The sequence below is a fragment of the Populus euphratica genome, unplaced genomic scaffold, assembly GCF_000495115.2.
Source record: "Populus euphratica unplaced genomic scaffold, PopEup_1.0 scaffold113.1, whole genome shotgun sequence".
NCBI lineage: Eukaryota > Viridiplantae > Streptophyta > Magnoliopsida > Malpighiales > Salicaceae > Populus > Populus euphratica.
The window spans coordinates 203,836-212,416 of record NW_011499984.1 but is presented as its reverse complement, the minus strand read 5'-3'; the positions used below and the strand labels follow the sequence as shown (position 1 = coordinate 212,416).

Genomic DNA, 8,581 nt, shown 5'->3' with positions numbered 1-8,581 from the left:
ACTCGTAAATGTTTTTTTTCTTATTAGTTATCAAACTTTCATGATACGAACCCAAGTTTGATGGGTTAACTTGAAGGGTCATCCGAGTTAATTTAGATTTTTTTCCTTTTCTTTATTATGTTTTTCTTCATTTATGTTTTTTTTCTTTGTTTTTTCTTTTAAATTAATCTTTTTTTGTCCAAACTTATCTGCATTTTTATTGTTTAGTAGTAGTTTTTTTTGTTTTTTTTGTTTTTAATTATTATAGTTGATTCATATTTTTTTCTTTATTAGTTTTTTCCTTTCAATTTCTTATTTTAATATTGTAATTAACCCATAGTGAAAAGGCTGAGCATTTTTTTTAATTATTTTTTTTTTAATTTAGTTTGTTAATGTTAAATTTTTTTTCTATTTAGTTATTAAACTTTCATGACATGGATTTCAGGTTTGACTTGTTAACTCAAGTTTTTTTTTTGTTTTTCTTTTTAATTAATTTTTTTGTTTAATTTGGTTTGTTATTGTTTAATTTTTTTTATTTAATTATTGAACGTTCATAACACGGATCTCAGGTTTGACGGGTTAACCCAACTAATTATGAGTTAACTCGTAAATGTTTTTTTTCTTATTAGTTATCAAACTTTCATGATACGAACCCAAGTTTGATGGGTTAACTTGAAGGGTCATCCGAGTTAATTTAGATTTTTTTCCTTTTCTTTATTATGTTTTTCTTCATTTATGTTTTTTTTCTTTGTTTTTTCTTTTAAATTAATCTTTTTTTGTTTAGTAGTAGTTTTTTTTGTTTTTTTTGTTTTTAATTATTATTTTAAATTTAGTTTGTTAATATTAAATTTTTTTTATTGAGTTATTAAACTTTTATGACATAAATCCCATGTTTGACAGGTTAACCTGATTTGAAGGATTAACCCAATTAATTCATATTTTTTTTCTTTTTCTTCATTATTTTTTCTCTTTATGTAGGTTGTTTTTCCTTTCTTTATTTTAAATTAATATTTTTTTTTGTTTAGTAGTTTTTTTTTCTTTTTCCTTTTTTTTTTATTTTTAATTAATTTTTTAAAAATTTAGTTTGTTAATATTAAATGTTTTTTCTATTAGTTATCAAACTTTCATGATATGAATCTCAAGTTTGACAAGTTAACCCAGTTAATTTAGATTTTTTTTCTTTTTCTTTATTAGTTTTTTTTCATGTAGAGTTTGTTTCCTTTGTTTTTTTAATTATTTTTTTTGTTTAATTTATTTCATTAATATTAATTTATTTCTATTTAGTTATCAGACTCACATGACACGAATCTCAGGTTTGACTAGTTAACCTGATTTGGTGGGTTAAACTAGTTGATTCATATTAAATTTAGTTTGTTAATATTAAATTTTTTTCTATTTTATTATCAAACTTTGATGGCATGGATCCTAGGTTTTACGGGTTAACCTGGTTTGACGTGTTAACCCAGTTAATTCAGATTTCTTTTTCTTTTTCTTCAGGAGTCTTTTTCTTCATGTAGGTTTTTTTCCTTTATTTTTTTTATTTTTAATTAATCATTTTTTGTTTAATTTAGTTCATTAATATTAATTTTTTTTCTATTTAATTATCATATTCTCATGACACGAATCTTAGGTTTGATGGGTTAACTTAATTAAGTGGGTTAACCTAGTTGATTCAGATTCTTTTCTTTTTCTTTATTAATTTTTTTCTTCTAACCTTTTCTTTTAATATTATAATTAACTATAACTAGAAGGCATCACTCTTTTATTATGGACTGCACAATGCAGTTCATAATGAAAAGGCTAATGCTTTTAATTTTTTTTTAATTAGTTTTTTTTAATTTAGTTTGTTAATATTAAGTTTTTTTCTATTGAGTTATCAAATTTGCATGACATGGATTTTAGGTTTGATGAGTTAACCTAATTTGATGGGTTAATCCAGTTAATTCAAATTTTTTCTTTTTTTTTTCATGAGTTTTTTCTTCTTATAGTTTTTTTTCCTTTATTTTTTTCTTTTTAATTATTATTTTTTGTTTAATTTAGTTTATTAACATTTTTTTTTTCTATTTAGTCATTACACTCTCATGACATGGATCTCAGGTTTGATGGGTTAACCTGATTGATGGGTTAACCTGATTTGGCGAGTTAAACCTGTTGATTCAGTTTTTTTTTTCTTTTTCTGAAGTAGTTTTTTTCTTTCAATTTTTTCTTTTAATATCGATTTAATTAAAAATTAAACTTTATGATTTGTTTTACTATACCCCTCCTTACAAAGCACTATTCATTGAAATAATGCTTCGCTTTATTGTTTTTTTTTTAATTTTTAATTAATTTTTTTAAATTTCATTCTATAATATTAATTTTTTTCCTTTTAATTATTATATTTTTATAACACGACCTTGCAGCTAGATCCATACCCAAAGCTCCGGGTTTGATGTTACAGCCAAACCTATTTAAAATTAGATCATACAAGTTTATTGTTATTATTATTATTATAAAAATAACTTTTTGGTGAGGCGTTACAAATAGACTCAATACTTTTAGATATAGTTTTGCGAAATACCTAATCTTAACTTCTTTTAATATTTTTTATGCAAAAATAATTTACCTGGGCCATGTTTCTAGTTGGTATATAAATAAAGCTTAAAAAGCAATGAAGCTCGAAGAGGGGGAGCTTTTTCTATCCTTTAATATGTCTCGGTAAGCATATATAAGACATCTATAATTTCTCAGCTATATTAAAATGTTGTTAAAATCACATTTTGACTCGTAAAATCGTATGATTTTACAAGTAAGAGCATGATTTACGTGTTGAATCGCATGAAAAAAATAAAAAATGGGTGAAATCGGGTTAAAATAGGGTGAAATCGCTAAAATCGGATGAAATTGCACAAAAGCACGATTTCAGGATCAATTTTGTGATTGTAACAAAATGATGCGTTGAAACAAAATCCCCCCATGGTCCAGCTGTCAGGTGCCTATTGGGTGTGGAAATGCATAGTCACGCGACTCACGCCATGCTGTCTTCAGGGAATCAGGTCACTCTTCACAACTCACAAAAAACTCTTTCTTTTTTCCAACCAAACAAATACCTAATTGGCTAATCCCTAATCCCCTTCTCTAATTAACCAAACAGGCACTGACAACCACAAAAACTGAGATGGTGATCTCTAGAAAAGCGGTCACGGTCCAGTCTTCACTCCTTCTCTTTCCTTAGTGCTCACGGTCGCAACTTCCTTTTCTATTTATCATGATTTTAACAACGACGACGATCTCCTCAATAGTTCACAGTTTCAAGCTTCCTCTTCAATCTTCATTAACAGTGGCACGCCGGTAAGGATTTCCTTTCTTTCCCATTTTCAATAACTAACAACTTCCTCTTCATCAATAGCAGCGAGCGACATCGGGCCTCTTCACTAGCAGCCGTTCAGCCATCATCATTAACGACTCTTCACCGTAAGTTGATTTTGCCTTTATCATCATCACTGCAGTAATTGATTTTACCCCATAAATCATAATTGTATATTCCCCTATAATAGATTTTGATTTTGCCCTATTAGCCGTTACCCTGTAATTATTAATTACAATTTTGATTTTTCCTGGTCCTGTAATTTATATATGTATAATGTTAAATTGAATTGAATGCAATTGATCTTGTGAAAATTGGATGGATTGAATTGAAAGGGTAAAAATTGAATGGACTGAAAATTGTTAAATTGAATGCCATAGTATATATCTTGATTGAATTAATTGGATTGAATTAATCGTGTGAAAATTGGATTGAAAACTATTGAATTGGACAAAATTGAATGTCATTTCAGTATTATAAGACTAAATTAATTGAATTGAATTAATGAGGTGAAAATTGGACCGAAAAGTGTTAAATTGGACAGAATTTAATGTCATTTTACTATTATAGGACTAAATTAATAGGGTGAAAATTGGACTGCAAATTGTTGAATTTGACTGAATTGAATGCCATTTCAGTATTATAGGACTGAATTGAATTGAATTAATGGGGTGAAAATTGAAATGAAAAGTGTTGAATTGGACTGAATTAATGAGGTAAAAATTAGACTGAAAATTATTAAATTTGACTGAATTGAATGTCATTTCAGTATTATAGGACTAAATTAATTGGAATGAATTGAATTGAATTAATCAGGTGAAAATTAAAATCGTTAAATCATGTTTTTTGCTTTGTAGAGTGTGGGGCTATGGGCTATCCATTTATACTGTGGAATGATGGAATGATTTTAGGATTCCATAATTTTTTGAATTGTTATGTATAACAAAAAGTTAATTACAATCATAAAATATTTGGATTGATTACAGGGTTGATTTGAGTTGATTCTTGAATTGTTGAACACTTGAACTTATGACATCTAGAGAAAATTCTTCTGATATTAGACTTGATGTGGGATGGAAACATGGTATAGATATTGATAAGAATTCTAGAAAAGTTCAGTGTAAGTATTGTAAAAAAATTATCAGTGGAGGTGTTTTTCATTTCAAATAACATTTGGCTTGTACTCGTAAGAATATTTGAGCCATGTCAATAAGTTCCAGAATATGTTAAGCAAATGATTTTGAGTGTTTTGGTAAAAAATCTAGAAGCAAATGAAAAGAAAAGAAAGTCCCATCAATATAGTGTAAATGATGATGATGAAATAAAAGAAATTAGCTCCAAGGACAAAGGAAATGGAGTAGTTGGTGGGAGTGGAGTACTAATCATAGACAAACAACCCTAAATCAATTACTAAAAAAGGATATTAGAGAAGAAGCATGCCGACAAATTGCAAGGTTTTTCTGCACTAGTGCAATTCCATTTAATTGTGCAAAAAACCCTAAGTTTGTATGAACCATGATATTAAAGAAAAGTATTTGAAGTAGAAAGTGGATCAAACAATGACATTGCTTGAGGATTATAAGCTAGAATGAAAAAAAAATAGGTTATTCAATAATGTTTGATGGATGGACAGATAAAAAAAGACGTTGTATTTGTAACTTTTTGGTTAATAGTCCTAAAGGGATAGTTTTTTTGTCATCAGTCGATATTTCTAATATGTCCAAGACTGCTGATAAGATATTTGAAATGTTAGATGCTATTGTGGAGAGGATTGGGGAGGAAAATATTGTCCAAGTAGTCACCAATAATGTTGTAAATTATAAGGCAGCGGGACAATTATTGATGGAAAAAAGAAAGAGTTTGTTTTGGAAGATTTTGACTTGATATTGTAAGAAGTTAGAGGTTCATCAAGTAACCATTGCCAAGGGGAGGAAAATCACTTCATATATTTATTCAAGAACCATTCTTATTTCCATGCTAAAGCACTTTATGAAAGGAAGGGATTTGATTAGACCTGCTTTCACTCGGTTTGCTACTACATATTTGACTCTGAGATATTTGAATGATCATAAAATACAGCTGATGACTATGTTTACTTCAAATAATGGAGTTCTTGTAGGTTTGCAAGAATATAAGAAGGGAAACGAATTCAAAATTGTGTTTTGGACAGCAGGTTTTGGCATGATGTCACTGTATGTATTAAGACAGGGTATTCTTTAATTAAAGTTCTTCAATTAGTTGATTTAGATGAGAAACCAGCTATGAGTTTTATATATAAAGTAATGGATGAAGCAAAAGAGAAGATACAAGTTTATTTCAAATATTATCATTTATTAATATGAATATCTTTATAGATACTTTTAATTAAGATATTTGTAAATTGTAATACTATTTTTATTGTTTCTTTTTATATAGTTATATACCTATATGGAATATTGTTGATACAAGATGGGAACTTCAACTTCACAGGCCTTTACATGCAGCATCTTATTATTTGAATCCTCGTTATCGTCATAATCTTAATTTTAAGGTTAATGCCAATTAAAATTGGATTATATTAATGCTTAGAAAGGATGATTCCTAATACAAGTGAAAGGTGCAAAATTGACTTGCAACTTGAATCATTCAAGGATGCAAAAGGGTTGTTTGGCATTGAGGCTGCCAAGACAATAAGAGATCAAAAAACTCCAGCTCAATAATGGGATTCTTATGGGGATTAATGTCCAAAATTACAAAGGTTTGCAATTCGAGTTCTAACCTTGACTTGTACTTCATATGAATGTGAGCGTAATTGGAGTGCATTTGAAATGATGAGTTTTTTATTTTATTATTTTAAATGTTAAAATATTTGATAAAAATCTTATAAATTTGAATTGTTTATTTAGGTTCATACAAAACGAAGAAATCGGTTGCATCAACGAAAAATGAATGACTTAGTATTTGTAATAATTAAGTTAAAAAGCAAGCTGATAATTTTGGTGTAGAAGATGATCTTTTATCAGATGATGATTGGATAACCAAGAGAGAAAAACATTCGAATATTAATTTACTTGGTGCTATTGGCAATGAAGAAAAAATGATAATGAAAATGAAAGTGATGAAGAAGAAATTCCTAATAATGTTGAAATGGAGAGTCATAGTACTGAAGATGATTTGGAGATTCAAATTGATAATATTGGTATTGGTACTAGTAGTAGCACTAATGTTCATAATATTAGTGTTGGTACTAGTAGTGACACTAATAATCCTCTTGATGGTATTGATATTGATGAATATCTAGGAAATAATGAGGAAGATGAAGGCACTAAAGCTGGTTTTAGTTTATATGATACACCAGCAGATTGTATATTTTAAGTTTGTTAATTATTAGCTAATAAAAAATTATTTAAATTATGTATGAATTTTATTTGAAGCATGTATTTTAAGATGCTTGAACTATGTATAAATTTTTCTTTGAAGTATGAATTTTTTGTTAATGTATTTTAAAATTCCTTATGATTAATTTTATGATTTTACAATCTATTTTTACTATCCAAATTTGTATTGTATTTTTTATACTAATCAAAATCACTATTTTAACAATCTTATTTGGCATCATTACATATTATACTTAAATAAAATATAGCTTGCTCTAGTCTTGCTTGAGCCAATAGACTTCTAATCGAGCTCTTTTCTACCTCTATGATCCTCTTAGCTTTAAAGCTAGCGGATATGATGGTGGATTTGACAAATACTCTATGATATTGACGAATGCATTCCAATGTTCTTGTCTCCAAACAAAGCGATTTCAGTTTCATCAAAAGAGCACTGAACACCTTCGTCTTTCTTGGAGCTAAGAAAAAACGTAACCATTCAAATTAGATCGGTCAAATGTTTGCTAAGATGGGACCGCTCAAGATCTCTGTCATTGCCATGAACGTGTAGTACGTGCCAAAATGAAGAAGAGCAAAAAAGAAAGAAAGAAAACCTCCTGGGTTAGGCACGCGTGATGCAACGATAACCTCCTCGTTCACGGTTTCTGTATTATGAGTCCCTTTCTTTGATCTGCATGCTGTAGCTGGTCACAATAACCTCCTAGATTTGGCAATACTTTTATGACTGAGATTGCTAATTATACGATACTTGCCAACCTTACATGACTAAGACAGAGTAAATGCAAGAATATTTAGCAAAATGCTTTTACTATTTATGTATTTACCATTTCAATAAACGTGACAGTGAACCTTTCTTTTCTTAAAAAAAAAAAAAAAAAACACATTAGTGTAGAAAGTGTATGCCAGGTGAAGAAAACCAAAAAATGAAATAAAAAATAAACAAAATAAAAGATGTCTCATTCACCATCTTCATTCTCAAGCATCAGTAATCTACCGTGGTTAGCCGGTGTTTGGCTTATGCTAATGGGGGTAATTAGCGGTTACCAAGTCAGTCCCTATGGCTATAAAAGGAGAGGGGGGGCATGAATACACATTCATGTCACACACACTTGCTGGTGGATGTCATCTTCATTCCCTCTCTATGCTTATCATTTTCATTAACTTTTTGTTGTTTTAGATTTTTCGTTGTGGGTTTCGTCTGTTTGTTTCGTTGAAAAGTGGTTGCTGTTTAGAGAAGAAACATTTCAAAAGAAGAGTCAGCTGCACGTATATCATGTTTGAAGATACCATACGAATATATACATGTTTTCCAATGTTAAACTAAACATTCACAAGTAGATGTCCCGATCCTTAAAGTTATACATTTTCAATCTTTTCAATTTTCAAGATCTCCCTCTCTCTCTGTTGTTCAGCCAAGGAAGTCTTCAACAGCTTATTAAGGTTAGTGATATTGCTTGCTTCTCTATATGTTACAAACACTGTATAATAATACTAGTACTGGATATAAGCGCACATGCCGTGAAAGGGACAAGAAATTCATTGGTTTGTAAATGTATACATGGAGTTACTATATATGGTCTGTGACAAGCGACTCCTTCCTTTATTATATAAATATACAAAATACAGACAGATACGATAGTCATAGAATACATGCCAAGCTAACATGTCAATGTCTTTAATGGCAGATGATGAAGAGCAAGGCGTCTAGGGCTTGAATGAGAGAGGGAGAGAAGAAGAGAAGAGGTGTGAGGTTATGCATGCTGACAGAAGAGAGGGAGCACAACCCTGTAATAGCTAAAGAGAGTCTTTGCTTTTGTTGGACTGTGCTTTCTCTTCTTCTGTCACCAACCAACACAGTATCTTCTCTCTGATTTGATGTGAT

At 29.3% G+C, this 8,581-nt stretch overlaps 1 long non-coding RNA gene across 1 annotated transcript; it reads right to left on the bottom strand.

The window, feature by feature from the left end:
• Positions 1–1,205: 1,205 nt before the first annotated feature.
• On the bottom strand, positions 1,206–1,485 carry LOC105139964 (uncharacterized). Its single transcript, XR_845096.1, has 2 exons — positions 1,442–1,485; positions 1,206–1,325 (listed from the first exon to the last, which is right to left on the bottom strand). It is a non-coding gene; the product is annotated as an uncharacterized LOC105139964 (long non-coding RNA).
• Positions 1,486–8,581: the final 7,096 nt, after the last annotated feature.